Raw genomic sequence first — 17823 nt, forward strand, 5'->3', positions numbered from 1 at the left:
TATCTAAAATGTTGAATAATATAGCATAATTTGTTAAAAAAAGCTATCTTGATGGCATTAAAAAAACTAGACATATTTTCACAAACCACTTATTTTTATTGTCCATATTAAGGTGAACTTGGTGTTATTAATCATAAGTTTAAACATCGAGACATACATAATGCGTTATCGTATATTATTCTAAATATCTTTAGCAAGTGAAACTATATTATTACTAATATAAGATTTTAGTCAACTATTCTAATTCTCAAGATGATATTGGAGCAATCTCTTTATATGCTAGTGCAAAAAATTGCATTGTTGTTAAAATAAAGAATATCGTTAGGCCAATAAGGAGACGTCTTCGAAACATGAAATGCATAAAAGTTGAATAAAGAATTGTGACATCATACAATTTATAAACTATGCTTGTTATATCCATAAAGTAAATATTTTATAAGAATATTATCATCTTTGGACATGATACTTATAGTTTATATAACACTATTAAGATTTAAATTGAAAAAAAATTATTTCATATCTTTCAAGTGCATAAAAGTAACTAAGAGAGGAATTAAAGTTTACTTTATAAATTACTAATTAATACCATAGTAGTTTAATATGTTATGCTATTCTTGAGATGAAGTATATAAAGCATGATGTAAAACTCTCCATACATAGAATTCTTTTTTGAAAAGAGACCCAACTTAATTTTTTATATTGTCAATTTAGTATTCTTGTAATAAGTAAAAATCTAAATGTGGATTGAAAATTCTCACTATTATAATGTTATATTTGAATAATATCATGTTCACCTTGTTCAGGAATATAGTTGATGATCCACTTCATACAAGTTAAAAATATTAAAATATGGATGTATTGATTGTCAACTTGACTTGCTCGAGTCCTTTATTAATTATTTTATATCAGAAGAATAATATTTTACAAAAAAATCTATTATCTCATGATAATTTAAATCAAAATATGATGTTATCAATATTGTATTTATTGATAATAAACCTGAAAATATTTGCAATTATTTATCTTTGCTTTTATGTTAATTCTTTTACTAAAATCTAAAAAAAAATAAATTTTAATAAGTGAAACATATTAAAAATCTAAAATATCACAATTGCAAAAAAATTTTACAAAACTTTAGTTTTGCCTACTCTAAGATTATAACCACTTAAAGTTCGGAATGAGTGTATTTTAATGGTCCAATGCTAATTTATCATGGGCAACTAATACGGTATTTATACTTTCTTTTTATAGAAATTTTCAACTCATTACCAACTAGTGACTTGAATTTAAAATTTTTTCATTTAACTATAATGTAAGTTATTCATCATTAAAATATAATAGTTTAGAATATTGTTATAAAATAATGGAGTGAGGATTTTGTGTGTTGGTTTACTTTTATAGTGGAAATTGGAACTCTAACTCGCGAGCACGAATTGTCAATTTTTAGCAATAGACTATATAATTAAATAATATTGAGAAATAATACATTATATAGGAACAATTATGTAATATAATGACATAACTATATTTTATATGGTAATAGTTATATCCAACCTTCTTTTCAAGAGAACATAGAACCGATTGTTTTAATAATGCTTTTCACGGATGAAAGTTAATATTTGAAATTTTATTTGGGTTAACCTTTCTACAAGCTCACATTTAACCATTTCAATTTTATCGATAATATTTGAGAGTCATTTATTTTAATAATTTTTAGTTCATCTCGAAGTAAAATAATGACAACGCATAATGCATTACAATTTATTGTTTATGATATTAAGACAATGAGCTTATAGGTGTATAGGGACTATAGGATTATGTAGAGGAGGAATGATAACAGGTTTTATATCGACTGAATTGATGTCATCTCCAGCTATAGCCTCTTTGATAGAAATAGCTAAAGAACAAAATTAATTAAATTAGTAAAATATTTCGAAACAAGATCTAAATTTTAATAAGTATACGAAGCAATAAAAACTATTGTCGAATATAGCAAAGTTAGTAAAAGAAACAAGCTTTTAGATTTGTATGATAAGAATTGAAGATAACTCTTCATGTAACATATTTCCTATATGATCCACGATTAATAGAACTTGGTTTTCTTTATCATTAGTTTTAATATCAAAATTACAATAATGCTGGATCATACGCTATTTCAAATACTATAAACAAATAAATAATAATTATTACTGACCTAAGATTTTTGCCAACTCTTCTAATGCTAAAGATGATGTTGGAGCAGCCTCATCAGATTCCACCATGAAAAATTTCATTGTCGTTAAGAGGAGGAAGATCATCAGGCTAATGAGAAGTTGTCTTAGAAAAATGATGGGCCAACACTTGATTATTTATAAAAAAAATTTATAATATTGAAGTAATATATTTTGATGGATGAATTGTTCATCACAAGAGTGAGTTGCTTTAAAGATTAGGATCAATAAAACGTTACACATAAGGTTTTAGTTTTTTGAAATTGACCACGGTCATCTAGAAATTGAAATCATCATTTATATTGTAACTTTCTTTGTATGCAATAACATATCTCATGGTAGAAGGGAATTGTATATAAATTAAATAAAGAATCATGACCTTATACACTATGCTTATTATATTTATTAATTAAATATTTTATAGAAATAATGTCATCTTTTAAAATAATCCTTATACTTTATGTAACAAACTATGATTGTTGTATGGTAAATTGAGAAAAATCTATTCCATATCCTTCAAGTGCATAAATATAATTGAGAGAGGAATAAGCATCTCTTTTGCAAATTGGCTGGTAATCCTTTTGTCATCCAATACTTTATGCTCTTTATGTGATCAATTACATGAGGCATGGTTCTAAACTCCATACATAAAAATCTTATTTGAAAATAGAACTAACTTAATTTTTTTGACGATTAACTTTCTTGTAATTTCTAAAAATCTAAACATGGTGCAAAAATTCTCACTCTTAAAAATTATGATTTGAATAATATCTAGTTCACCTTCTTCATGAACCTAGTTGATGATCTTCTTCGTACAAGTTAAAAATATCAAAATGTGGATGAAATTATTATCAATTTAACTTATTAGAGATGTTTGCTCATTATTTTATATCAAAAGCACAAAACATTTCTATAAACATCAAGTATATCATGATAATTTGAGTCATAATATGATGTTATTATGATTTTGAACATGAAAGGCAAAGTTAGAAATATTTGAAAAAAAATCTTTCATTTTGTGTTAATTTGTTTCCCTCATGCTAAATAACAAAAATGGATTTTAATAATCAAATGTATAAAAGTGTGAACTAAAAAGTCAAACATAATCAAAATCTAAGAAGAAAAATTTGATATTTTATTAAAATATCTTAAATATTTGTTTTGCCAACATTGACATTATAATCACTTAAATTTCAAGAAGAGCAAATTCTAATACTCTATGAATATTTTATTATAGGTAACTTATAATGTATTGAGAGTTTCTTTTTATAGAAGTGTTGCGACTTGGTACATGCTTATGACTTGAACTGAGAATTTATTCATTTAACTAACGACTACGTTATTCATTATCAAAAACTAGTAGCTAATAATATAATTGTACTTTAATAGAGTTAGTGTCATGTACATTGGTTTGCATTTGTAGAGGAAATTGAAAATCTACCCCTATTCCAAGAATTACACATTTACAATAATAAACTATATAATTGAATAATATCGAAAAAAATATCCATCTTATTAGAAAATTTCTGCAACATAATGATATAACTTGATTTCATTTGGTAAAAGTGATGTCAAAACTTCTTTTCTTATAAACTTGGATGTTTCTATTTCTAGAAATAGAAAAAGAACATTCTTTAATATAATAATACTTGTCATGATTATGGACAATCTATAACTACTCAAAATTAATATTTATAATTTCATTCGGGTCATTTTTTCCTCAAGTTGACATCTAACCATATCAATTTTATCGATAGTATTAGAGACTTTTATTTTATCATTTTTTATTCATCACATATTATGATAATGATAATGCATAATGCATTAAAATTTATTTTTTATGATATTAGAAAAAATTAGCTCAAGGAGATGTAAGGTGTAGTCAATTATAAAGGGGAGGTATGATTAAAGGTTTAATATCAATAGATCTGATCTCATCCCCAATTATCGATAATATTAGGATCAATTAAACGTTACACATAAAGTTTTAGTTTTTTGAAACTAACCATGGTCATCTAGAAACTGAAATCATTATTATATATTATAACTTTCTTTGTATGCAATAACATATCTCATGGTAATAAGGAAAGTATATAAATTAAATAAAGAATCGTGACCTTATACACTATGCTTGTTATATTTATTAATTAAATATTTTATAGAAATAATGTCATCTTTTAAAATAATGCTTATACTTTATGTAACAATCTATGATTGTTGTATGGTAAGTTGAAAAAAATATATTCCATATCCTTCAAGTGCATAAATATAATTGAGAGAGGAATAAGCATCTCTTTTGTAAATTGGCTAGTAATCCTTTAGTCATCAAATATTTTTGCCCTTTTTATGGTCAATTACATGTGGCATAGTTATAAACTCCACACATAAAAATTTTATTTGAAAATAGAACTAACTTAATTTTTTTTACGATTAACTTTCTTATAATTTCTGAAAATCTAAACATGGTGCAAAAATTCTCACTCTTAAAAATTATGATTTGAATAATATCTAGTTCACCTTCTTCATGAACTTAGTTGATGATCTTCTTCGTACAAGTTAAAAATATCAAAATGTGGATAAAATTATTGTCTATTTGACGTATTGGAGATGTTTGTTCATTATTTTATATCAAAAGCATAAAACATTTCAATAAACATCAAGTATATCATGATAATTTGAGTCATAATATGATGTTATCATGATTTTAAACAAGCATGGCAAAATTAGAAATATTTTAAAAAAAATATCTATCATTTTGTGTTAATTTGTTTCCCTCATGCTAAATAACAAAGATGAATTTTGATAATCAATTGTATAAAGGTGTGAACTAAAAAGTCAAACATAATCAAAATCTAGGAAGAGAAATTTGATATTTTATTAAAATATCTTAAATATTTGTTTTGCCAACATTGACATTACAATCACTTAAATTTCAAGATGAGTAAATTCTAATGCTCTAAGATTATTTTATCATAGGTAACTTATAATGTATTGAGAGTTTTTTTTTATAGAAATGTTTCGACTTGGTACATGCTAGTGACTTGAACTGAGAATTTGTTCATTTAACTAACGACTACGTTATTCATTATCAAAAACTAGTAGCTAATAATATAATTATACTTTAATAGAGTTAGTGTTTTGTAAATTGGTTTGCATTTGTAAATGAAATTGAAAATCTACCCCTATTACAAGTATTGCACATTTATAATAATAAACTATATAATTGAATAATATTTAAAAAATTATCCATCTTGTTGGAAAATTTCTGTAACATAATGATATAACTTGATTTTATTTTGTAATAGTGATGTCAAAACTTCTTTTCCTATAAACATGGATGTTTATATTTCTAGAAATAGAAAGAGAACATTTTTTAATATAATAATACTTGTCATGATTATGGACAATCTATAACTACTCAAAATTGATATTTATAATTTCATTTGGATCATTTTTTCCTCAAGTTGACATCTAACCATATCAATTTTATTGATAGTATTAGAGACTTTTATTTTATCATATTTTATTCATCATATATTATGATAACGCATAATGCATTAAAATTTATTTTTTTATGATATTAGAAAAAATTAGCTTAAGGAGATGTAAGGTGTACTAGATTATAAAGGGGAGATATGATTAAAGGTTTAATATCAATAGACCTAATCTCATCCCGAACTATTTTGATCGTATATTATTCTAAATATCTTAAGCAAGTGAAACTATATTATTACTAATATAAGATTTTAGTCAACTATTCTAATTCTTAAGATGATTTTGGAGCAATCTCTTTATATGCTAGCGCAAAAAGTTGCAATGTCGTTAAAATAAGGAAGATCATTAGGCCAATAAGAAGTTATCTTTGAAACGTGATGGACTAATATTTCATTATTCATAAAAAAATAAATTTTGCATTATTGAAGTAATGTGTTGATGGATGAATTATTGATCACAAGAGTGAGGTAATTTAAATATTAGGGTCAATTAAATTTTATGCATAAGGCTATATTATTTTAACATTTTTCATGTAGACTGAAATCTTCATTATATATAGCAACTTACATAGTATCTAATAATGTATAAAATGGAAGAAGTGAAATCTATAAAAGTTGAATAATGAATCATGACATCATACAATTTATAAATTATGCTTATTATATGCATAAAGTAAATATTTTATAAGAATATTATCATCTTTTAACATGATACTTATAGTTTATATAACACTATTAAGATTTAAATTTAAAAAAAAATATTTCGTATCTTTCAAGTGCATAAAAGTAACTAAGAGAGGAATTAAAGTTTACTTTGTGAGTTACTAATTAATACCTTATTATTTTAATATATTATGTTCTTCTTGAGATTAAGTATATAAAGCATAGTGTAAAACTCTCCACGCAAAGAATTCTTATTTGAAAAGAGACCCAACTTAATTTTTTATGTTGTCAATTTAGTATTCTTGTAATATGTAAAATCTAAATGTGGATTGAAAATTCACACTATTACAATTTTATATTTGAATAATATCTTATTCACCTTATTCAAGAATATAGTTGATGATCCTCTTCGTACAAGTTAAAAATATTAAAATAAGAATGTATTGATTTTCAACTTGACTTTCTCGAGTCTTTTTTTGATTATTTTATATAAGAGGAATAATATTTTATAATAAACATCTATTTTCTCATGATAATTTAAATCAAAATATGATGTTATCAATATTGTATTATGGATAATTAACCTAAAAATTTGCAATTATTTATCTTTGCTTTTATGTTAATTCTTTTAGATGGATGAATTATTAATCACAAGAGTGAGGTAATATAAAGATTAGGGTCAATTAAATTTTATGCATAAGGCTATATTATTTTAACACTTTTCACGTAAACTGAAATCTTAATTGTATATAGCAACTTATGTAGTATCTAATAATGTATAAAATGGAAGAAGTGAAATGTATAAAAGTTGAATAAAGAATCGTGACATCATACAATTTATAAACTATGCTTGTTATATCCATAAAGTAAATATTGTATAAGAATATTATCATCTTTTGACATGATACATATAGTTTATATAACACTATGAAGATTTAAATTTAAAAGAAAATTATTTCATATCTTTCAAGTGCATAAAAGTAACTAAGAGAGGAATGAAAGTTTGCTTTGTGAATTACTAATTAATACCTTAGTAGTTTAATATGTTATGCTCTTTTTGAGATGAAGTAAGTAAAGTATTGTGTAAAACTCTCCACGCATAGAATTTTTATGTGAAAAGAGACCCAACTTAATTTTTTATGTTGTCAATTTAGTATTTTTGTAATATGTAAAAATCTAAATGTGGATTAAAAATTCTCACTATTATAATTTTATATTTAAATAATAACTTATTCACCTTGTTCAGGAATATAAGTGATGATCCTCTTCATATAAGTTAAAAATATTAAAATGCGGATGTATTGTTTGTCAACTTGAATTGCTCAGAGTCCTCTGTTGATTATTTTATATCAGAAGAATAATATTTTATAATAAATATCTATTATCTCATGATAATTTAAATCAAAATATGATGATATCAATATTGTATTTATGGATAATAAACTTGAAAATATTTGCAATTATTTATCTTTGCTTTTATGTTAATTCTTTTACTCAAATCCTAAAAAAGATAAATTTTAATAATGTATTGTTAAAAGGAGTGAACTTAAAAGTCAAACATATTAAAATTTTAAAATGTCTCAATTGTATAAAAATTTTAGAAAATTTTATTTTTGCCTACTCTAAGATTATAACCACTTAAAGTTCGGGATGACTGTATTTTAATGGTCCAATGCTCGTTTATCATGGTATTTATACTTTCGTTTTATAACATTGTTTCAACTCATTACCAACTAGTGACTTAAAATTAAAATTTTTTCATTTAACTATCATGTAAGTTATTTATCATTAAAATATAAGAGCTTAGAATATTATTATAATATAATGGAGTGAAAATTTTGTGTGTTGGTCTACTTTTGTAGTAGAAATTGAAACTTTAACCGGCTCTCACGAATTATCAATTTATGGTAATAGACTATATAATTAAATAATATTGAGAAATAATTTTTTATATTAGAACAATTATATAATATAATGACATATTACCACATGAAATCAAGTTATATCATTTTGTTGCAGAAATTTTCCAATAAGATGGATTTTTTTTATATTATTCAATTATATAGGTTATTATTGTAAATGTGCAATTCTTGTAATAGGGATAGATTTTCAATTTCCTCTACAAATGCAAACGAATGTACATAAACTAACTCTATTAAAGTATAATTATATTATTAGTTACTAGGTTTTGATAATGAATAACTTAGTTGCTAGTTAAATTAACAAATTCTCGGTACAAGGAACTAGCATGTACAAACATTTCTATAAAAAGAAACTATCAATACATTATAAGTTACCTATAATAAAATAATCTTAGAGCATTAGAATTTGCTCATCTTGAAATTTAAATGATTGTAATGTCAAAGTAGACAAAATAAATATTTAAGATATTTTAATAAAATATCAATTTTGTCTTATTAGATTTTGATTATGTTTGACTTTTTAGTTCACTCCTTTATACAATTGTTTATTAAAATTCATCTTTGTTATTTAGCATGAGGGAAACAAATTAACACAAAACAAAAGATTTTTTTTTACAAATATTTCTAACTTTGCCATGCTTGTATACAATTATGATAACATCATATTATGACTCAAATTATCATGACATACTTGATGTTTATTGAAATGTTTTGTGCTTTTGATATAAAATAATGAACAAACATCTCAAATAATTCAAATTGACAATAATTTCATCTACATTTTGATATTTTTAACTTATATGAAGAGGATCATCAACTAGGTTCATGGAGAAGGTGAACTAGATATTATTCAAATCATAATTTCTAAGAATGAGAATTTTTGCACTATATTTAGATTTTCAGAAATTACAAAAAAGTTGATCGTCAAAAAAATTAAGTTGGTTCTATTTTCAAATAAGATTTCTATGTGTGGAGTTTAGAACCATTCCTCGTATACTTGATCCCAAAAAGAGTATAAAGTATTGGATGACTAAAGGATTACTAGCCAATTTACAAAAGAGATACTTATTCCTCGCTCAATTATATTTATGCACTTGAAGGATATGGAATAGATTTTTTCCAACTTAACATACAATAATCTTAGAGTGTTACATAAAGTATAAGCATTATGTTAAAAGATGACATTATTTCTATAAAATATTTAATTAATAAATATAACAAGCATAATGTATAAGGTCACAATTCTTTATTTAATTTATGTACATTTCACTTCTACCATGAGATATGTTATTGCATATAAAGAAAGTTATAATATACAATGAATATTTCAGTTTTTAGACGATCATGGTCAATTTCAAAAAACTAAAACCTTATGCATCAAACTCACTCTTGTGATGAACAATTCGTTCATCAAGATATATTACTTCAATATTATAATTTTTTTACATTTAATCAAGTGTTAGACCATCATGTTTCTAAGACAACTTCTCATTTGCCTAATGGCCTTTATCCTCTTAAAGATAATGTAATTTTTCCCGGTAGCATCTGATGAGCTTACTCCAATATCATCTTCATTAGAAGAGTTGGCAAAAATCTTAGGTCAGTAATAATTATTATTTATTTATTTATAATATTTGAAATAGCATACAATCAAGTATTATGGTAGTTTTGATATTAAAACTAATGATAAATAACACCAAGTTCTACTAAATGTGGACCATATAGGAAATATGTAACGTAAAGAGTTATCTTCAATTCTTTTCATGCAAATATAAAAATTTGTTTCTTTTACTAATTTTGCTATATTAGATAATAGTTTTTATTGCTTCATATGCTTGTTAAAATTTAGATCATGTTTCAAAATATTTTATTAACTTGAATTAATTTTGTTCTTTAGATATTACTATCAAAGAGGTTATAGTTGGAGATGACATCAAATCATTTGATATAAAACCTTTTATCATTCATCCTTTACATAATCTTGTACACCCTACACACCTATAGGCTCATTGTATTAATATCATAAATAATAAACTATAATGCATTATGCGTTGTTATTATTTTACTTTGAGATGAACTAAAAATTATTAAAATACATGTCTCTCTATTATTATCGATAAAATTGAAATGGTTAAATGTGAAATTATAGAAAAGTTAACCCAAATGAAATTTCAAATATTAACTTTCATCCGTGATAAGCATTATTATAATAATCGATTTGATGTTTTCTTTAAAAGAATGTTGGATATAACTATTAACACATGAAATATAGTTATGTCTTTATATAGCATAATTTTCCAATATGATGTATTATTTCTCAATATTATTTAATTATATAGTCTATTACCATAAATTGATAATTCGTGACAGTAGGTTAGAGTTCCAATTTCCACTACAAAAGCAGACCAACACACAAAATCCTCACTCCATTATATTATAATAATATTTTTATCTCTTATATTTTAATGATGAATAACTTACATGATAGTTAAATGAAAAAATTTTAATTTTAAGTCACTAGTTGGTAATGAGTTCAAACATTCCTATAAAAAGAAAGTATAAATTTCTTATTAATTGCTCATGATAAACTAACATTGGACTATTAAAATACACTTATCCTAAACTTTAAGTGATTATAATCTTAGAGTAGGCAAAACTAAAGTTTTGTAAATTTTTATACAATTGTGACATTTTAGATTTTTAATATGTTTGACTTTTTAATTCACTCCTTTTAATAATCCATTATTAAAATTTATCTTTTTTAGAATATGAGTAAAAGAATTAACATAAAAGCAAAGATAAATAATTACAAATATTTTCAGGTTTTCTATCCATAAATACAATAATGATAACATTGTATTTTGATTTAAATTACCATGAGATAATATATGTTTATTGTAAAATATTATTTTTTTGATATAAAATAATCAACAAAGGACTCGAACAAGTCAAGCTAACAATCAATACATCTAATTTTAATATGTTTAATTTGTACAAAGAGGATCATCAACTATATTCCTAGACAATGTGAACAAGATATTATTCAAATAAAAAATTATAATAGTGAGAATTTTCAATCCACATTTAGATTTTTTACATATTACAAGAATACTAAACTGTCCACATAAAAAACTAAGTTAGTTCTCTTTTTAAATAAAAATTCTATGCGTTGAGAGTTTTACACAATGCATTATATACTTCATCGTAAGTAGAGCATAATATATTAAACGACTAAGGTATTTCTTGGTAATTCATAAAGTAAGCTCTAATTCTTCTCTTAGTTACGCACTTGAAAGATATGAAATAAATTTTTTTAAATTTAAATCTTAATAGTGTTATATAAAGTATAAGTATCATATTAAAAGATGATAATATTCTTATAAAATATTTACTTTATGGATATAACAAGTATAGTTTATAAATTGTATGATGTCATAATTCTTTATTCAACTTTTATACATTTCACTTCTACCATTTTATACATTATTAGATATTAAGGAAGTTGCTATATACAATGAAGATTTCAGTTTGCATGGATAGTTTTAAAATAATATAGCCCTATGCATAAAATTCAATTGACCTTAATCTTTATATTACCTCACTCTTGTGAATAATTCATCCATCTAGACATTACTTTAATAATGCAAAATTTATTTTTTCTATGAATAATCAAATGTTAGTCTATCACGTTTCGAAGTCAACTTCTTATTGGCCTAACGATCTTCCTTTCTCTTAACAACAATGTAATTTTTTACACTGGTATATAAAGATATTGCTCCAATATCATCTTGAGAATTAGAATAGTTGGCTAAAATCTTATATTAGTAGTAATATTGTTTCACTTGCTTATGATATTTGAAATAATATATGATCAAGCATTATGCCTATTTCGATGTTAAAACTTATGATCAATAACACCAAGTTCACCTTAATGTGGACCATACAGATAAGTGGTTTGTGAAAATTTGTCTAGTTTTTTTAATGCCATCTAGATATCTTTTTTTTTACTAATTTTTCCCTATTATTCAACATTTTAGATAGTATCGTATGATTATTAAAATTTAGATATTTTTTAAAATATTTTACTAACATAAATTACTTTTATTTTTTAGTCATTGCTATCAAAGAGGTGATAGTTGGAAATGAGATCGGATCTATTGATATTAAACCTTTAATCATACCTCCCCTTTATAATCCAATACACCTTACATCACCTTGTGCTAATTTTTCTAATATCATAAAAAATAAATTGTAATGTATTATGCATTATCATTATCTTAATATGTGATGAATAAAAAATGATAAATTAAAAGTCTCTAGTATTATCGATAAAATTGATATGATTAGATGTTAACTTGAGGAAAAAATGACCCAAATGAAATTATAAATATTAACTTTGAAGATTGTCTATAATCATGATAAGTATTATTATATTAAAGAATGCTCTCTTTCTATTTCTAGAAATAGAAACATCCAAGTTTATAAGAAAAGAAGTTTTGACATCACTATTATCACATGAAATCAAGTTATATCATTATATTTAAGAAATTTTCTAATAAGATGGATATTTTTTTCGATATTATTCAATTATATAGTTTATTATTGTAAATGTGTAATTCTTGTAATAGGGGTAGATTTTTAATTTCCTCTACAAATGCAAACCAATGTATATAACACTAATTTTATTAAAGTATAATTATATTATTAGTTACTAGGTTTTGATAATGAATAACTTAGTCGCTATTTAAATGAACAAATTCTCAGTTCAAGTCACTAGTATGTACCAAGTCAAAATATTTCTATAAAAAAAAACTGTCAATACATTATAAGTTACCTATAATAAAATACTCTTAGAGCATTAGAATTTGCTCATCTTGAAATTTAAGTGATTGTAATGTCAAAGTAGGCAAACCAAATATTTAAGATATTTTAATGAAATATCAATTTTATCTTCTTAGATTTTGATTATATTTGACTTTTTAGTTTACTCATTTATATAATTGATTATTAAAATTCATCTTTGTTATTTAGTATGAGAGAAACAAATTAACACAAAACAAAATATTTTTTTTACAAATATTTCTAACTTTGCCATGCTTGTATACAATCATGATAACATCATATTATGACTCAAATTATTATGACATACTTGATGTTTATTGAAATGTTTTATGCTTTTGATATAAAATAATGAACAAAGAGGATCATCAACTAGGTTTCCAATTTTGGAAGATTGTTCTCAAGAGACAAATATTTTTCTCATGTTCTTTGGAAGGTTTTATACTATTGTTGAGTTAAGATATGTGTTCTTGATATTTTTGTAATCCTCTAGTTATTCTAGAAAAGATTTATCGTAAACATGTTATCATTATTTATGATAGTAGAAGTTTGAAGTGGACTACGGTCTAATGGTTTTTCTCACATTAAATTTTTATATAAAAATTCGATGTATCACTTTGTGATTGATTCATTGTTCTACACTTTGATTAATATTTGCTTTTAGTAACAAATTGATATTTTGATGAATAACCCATTTTGATACACAGGAAAAAAAATCATTCCACTATAATAATTTTTCCGCATAATAAGTTTGATAAATGTTAATTCGGATCAATTTGATTAAAACTCAATTTTAGCATGCCATGAGAGCTAAACGAGTGAGTAAAAAATATAAATGATATAAAGATATAAAGACGACCAACTCATTTCTACCCGCATCAATTCAATTCTCCTGCCTCGTCATTGATGCTGTCTCCTTGTGTGTCATGAAGCTCACATCTGAGGTTTCAAAATGATGGAGAGAAGTTAACTATCTCCGAGTGATTTCATTTGATGACCTAATATCCTACATCCAAATAGCTCAATAACTTGGATCAAACATGGCTTGCACCATGTAACCCAAAAGTTTAAGCTCAAGTTGTATGAATGAATAGCTGATTAATTATGAATTTTCAACATGTAATTCCTGAAGTTTTACAGTAGCAATCAACTAATCTCTTACTATTTGCAACCTCCGCAATCGATAAGAATTGTGCCCACAATGAGACTGCCTCCAGATTTCAGGTGAGCACCTGTGATGAGTGATACTCAGGGGGCATGGATTGCATTCTTGGTGATTCCACTATAAATGTGAACTTTTGTGGCAAATCAGAGATAGTTTCTCTATTGGTGTTTTATTTGTCAGTAGCTACAGGAAAATGGATTCTGCTACCATTTGACTTTTTTTGGTTGCTTCTTTATGTAATTTTGTTGTCTCATACTGTGTTACCATAATCTGCATCCACTAAATAGCAGTGACCAACTTGGCCACGGTGAAGCACACGGACTACTGCAGACAAATTACTGAACAAAACAAGAGCTCAGCTATGGAGAAGCACATGGATTTCTGCAGACAATTTACTGAACAAAACAAGAGGCTGTTGGTATGTGGACAAACAATCCTGTGTTGAGAAAGAAACAAACACAGCACAGGAAGCAGATATAAGAGGATGCTTCCTCTCATCTGAGATAAGCACCGCATGAGCTCTTATCGATGTTATGAAGAACGAGACCCTAAAATGGACCTGGGAGCAATTATGTTGCAGCATAATGCAGAGGTATCGAAGAAGCAATGGGACAGCAGCAGCAGCACCACCTCGATGCTACTCCATATCTTGCATGTTTCAGGTACATATGCCTGGCCATCTCTCTGCTCACATGGAGATGCTGCTTTATGTATCTTTCAGGAATGCAGAGTCTGCTCTGCAACCAGGACATGGAGTTTTACAGTGTTTTGTGACAGTTCTTGCCACGGAATATTGGCATGTTAGTAGTGCCCTGACCCATTGGGATCCATGTGATGACAATAAAAGGATGGCAGTTCATTAATGTGCACTAGGGTCTGCCAAGTTCACAGGGTTTGTGCAGCAGGAGATAGCACAGCTATCTGCCTATGTGCAGACATTTGTGGCCCATCATTTAATGGCTGCCATCCACTGTGCTGATATCAATTCCAATTTGCAACCTCCTCATCGATCCCAGCAACAAGGCATGTGGCTTTCTTTTGTTCTTTATTCTGATATTCCTGTTCTTGGAGCTGCAGACAGTAACTTACTGGATGCACACTTTCTGAGTTGCACCAACTTATCTCGTTGGTGTATGATTTTTCTCTCTTTTTTTTTTTTTTATGTGACTGACATGAACAAAGTATAAATAGCAGAACCACAACTTCATCTGTATATGGGTGGATTAAGCGATGAAAAAATGCTGAGTCCATGACAGACAGACAGACAGACAGATAGACAGACAGACAGATTACAAGTCCAATCACTAGTCTAGATCAAATATGCTCATATGTAACCAAGTCTAATTCCAACATCTCGAGTACCTCAAGAGGCTAAACCATGGAAAAGCTGCAACTTAGCTGTCTAAGAGTCAATAGGATAAAGTTTCAGTACATGCCTTGCATTAATTAATTATTTTCGTATCAGGGAATTAGATGAAGAATTTATGGAGACAATAAATGGAGCATCACGAAGGAAATACTAACAGTAGTGATGGAATATAATATGTCTTGAGCATAATATCCGAGCTAGCTTGCTACATTCATCCCAAAAGAAGATAAAAAAAAGGTTAGCTTGGTACCTTCCAACGAAGAACAGAGACTGACATGCTCTGGTGCCATAAGCCTAAAGTTTCACGAATGAGAAAATGGACCGTAGTCCCCAAAATTGAATAACAGCAGCAACAATGAGGATGAATTAAGAAAGTAAGAGACCAGAACAAAAAAAAAACAGAGAAACAAAAAAGGGGTAGAGAGATTCACTGCGACAGAATCAACAAGTGGAAGTTGCGTTGCAGAGTAGACCGAAGGGAGAAGAAAGAAGCAAGACGAGAAGAGATCAACATATGGAATGCCGGTCTGTGAGAGCAGGAAGAGCCCATGGAACTCAGGATAGATAGCGCAGCAGATGAAAGAGCAATCCCAGGTCTTTCCTTGTCATCAATGGCGCTATCCCTCCTGAGCTTTATGGATGCTTCCATACTTTTGCCATCCTTAAGGTGCAAGTCAAAGTAGGGAGAGGGGGAAGGTGGATGAAGGCATGTGGAGAGTTGCTCAGCTGAGTTACACAAGTTGGCAAGGGTTTGAGGAAAGGTTGAGCAGAGGGGGTATTTATACAAAGAATGGATAGAGGTCACAACTATTAGGCCATGAGGAGCCTTTGACATGAGAAATATTTCAATTGATTTATGTATGTGACTTATGCACATCGATCCTTCCCAAATTCTACATTGACGGAGCCTTACAAATGAACTAACTAATTAGATTGTTGCATAAATATAAATCAAATAACAAAAAATGGATTACTCTAATCCATTAGGTTTCCCTATGCACCATAAATGATTGCTATTTCGATATCATTTTCATCATAATCTAAATATAAAATTATTATTATTATTATTATTTGGAAGAGTCTACATAATCTTCTTTGAACGTCAGCATTCTCAAAAGAAAGACATGATTAATACCAAAGGAGAGCTAAGATGCATTACGACTACATTATAATATGTATGACCTTCTTACAGAATTTGATGACGAGACAGATCCAATTTGAGAGGTAAATTTATGGCTGATAATTTGAAACAACATTCATAACATTAACATATATATATTTTTGTCATGGGTTAAAGAGTTGAGGATCAAGAAAAGGATGCTATCATGTGGACTTGAAATATATATATATATTTTTTACAAGATTGCCTTCTCAACTAATAAATCATCATTTCGGTTCTGCGATTAAATTCCACAAGAAATCATTTATAAAGAAGAACGAAGTTAAAAGCTGCAAGGATGGCGTGCTTGTAGGAAGACCATTAATACATTAGCAGCGTTGGAATGAAGATTACAAGGCACATATATATATATATATGGGTAGGGAAACTCACAAGATAGGGTAGTAGCCTTCTATTGATCCTTTCTTTCTTTGTGCGATATCAATCTGAGAGACTCTCGACACCACAAACTCCTGCAGAATAATCATCAGCAGAATACTTTAAAATTTCTTTTTATTTTTCTACAAATCATATGTGGTAAACACAAGATTAAATTCTACAACTTCCTAATGAATTATCATGAATCAAAATCAAATCGAGTCAGTGGTTCAATCAAGTCAAAATCGAATTATGATAGTTCAGTTTTGAACTGATAAAAAAAAATCTAAATGATCAAATGCCCCTGCAAATGATGAATGTGTCCCTTCTAATAATTTAATAAATATTTAATTGAAGGAGCATTTTAAGAAAATAAAAATTAAAAATTAAAATTAAAATATATGAAGTTCGAAACCAGAACCATTTGGAGCCGATTCTGATTTCAAATTTGACTGAATCAAAACCTCAATTCTGGAACCTAGATAAACTTCTTCATCAACTAAAATAACTTATGATTTATGAGCCAGGATGAGCATGAAGCAAACATCAATGATTGAACCTTCCCTTTTTTTTGTCTTTTGACAAAGCAAAGCCACAATCCCTATGGAGGTTAGGTAAAGAGAG

This window comes from Musa acuminata, chromosome BXJ3-1 (assembly GCF_036884655.1).
Source record: "Musa acuminata AAA Group cultivar baxijiao chromosome BXJ3-1, Cavendish_Baxijiao_AAA, whole genome shotgun sequence".
Taxonomy (NCBI): domain Eukaryota; kingdom Viridiplantae; phylum Streptophyta; class Magnoliopsida; order Zingiberales; family Musaceae; genus Musa; species Musa acuminata.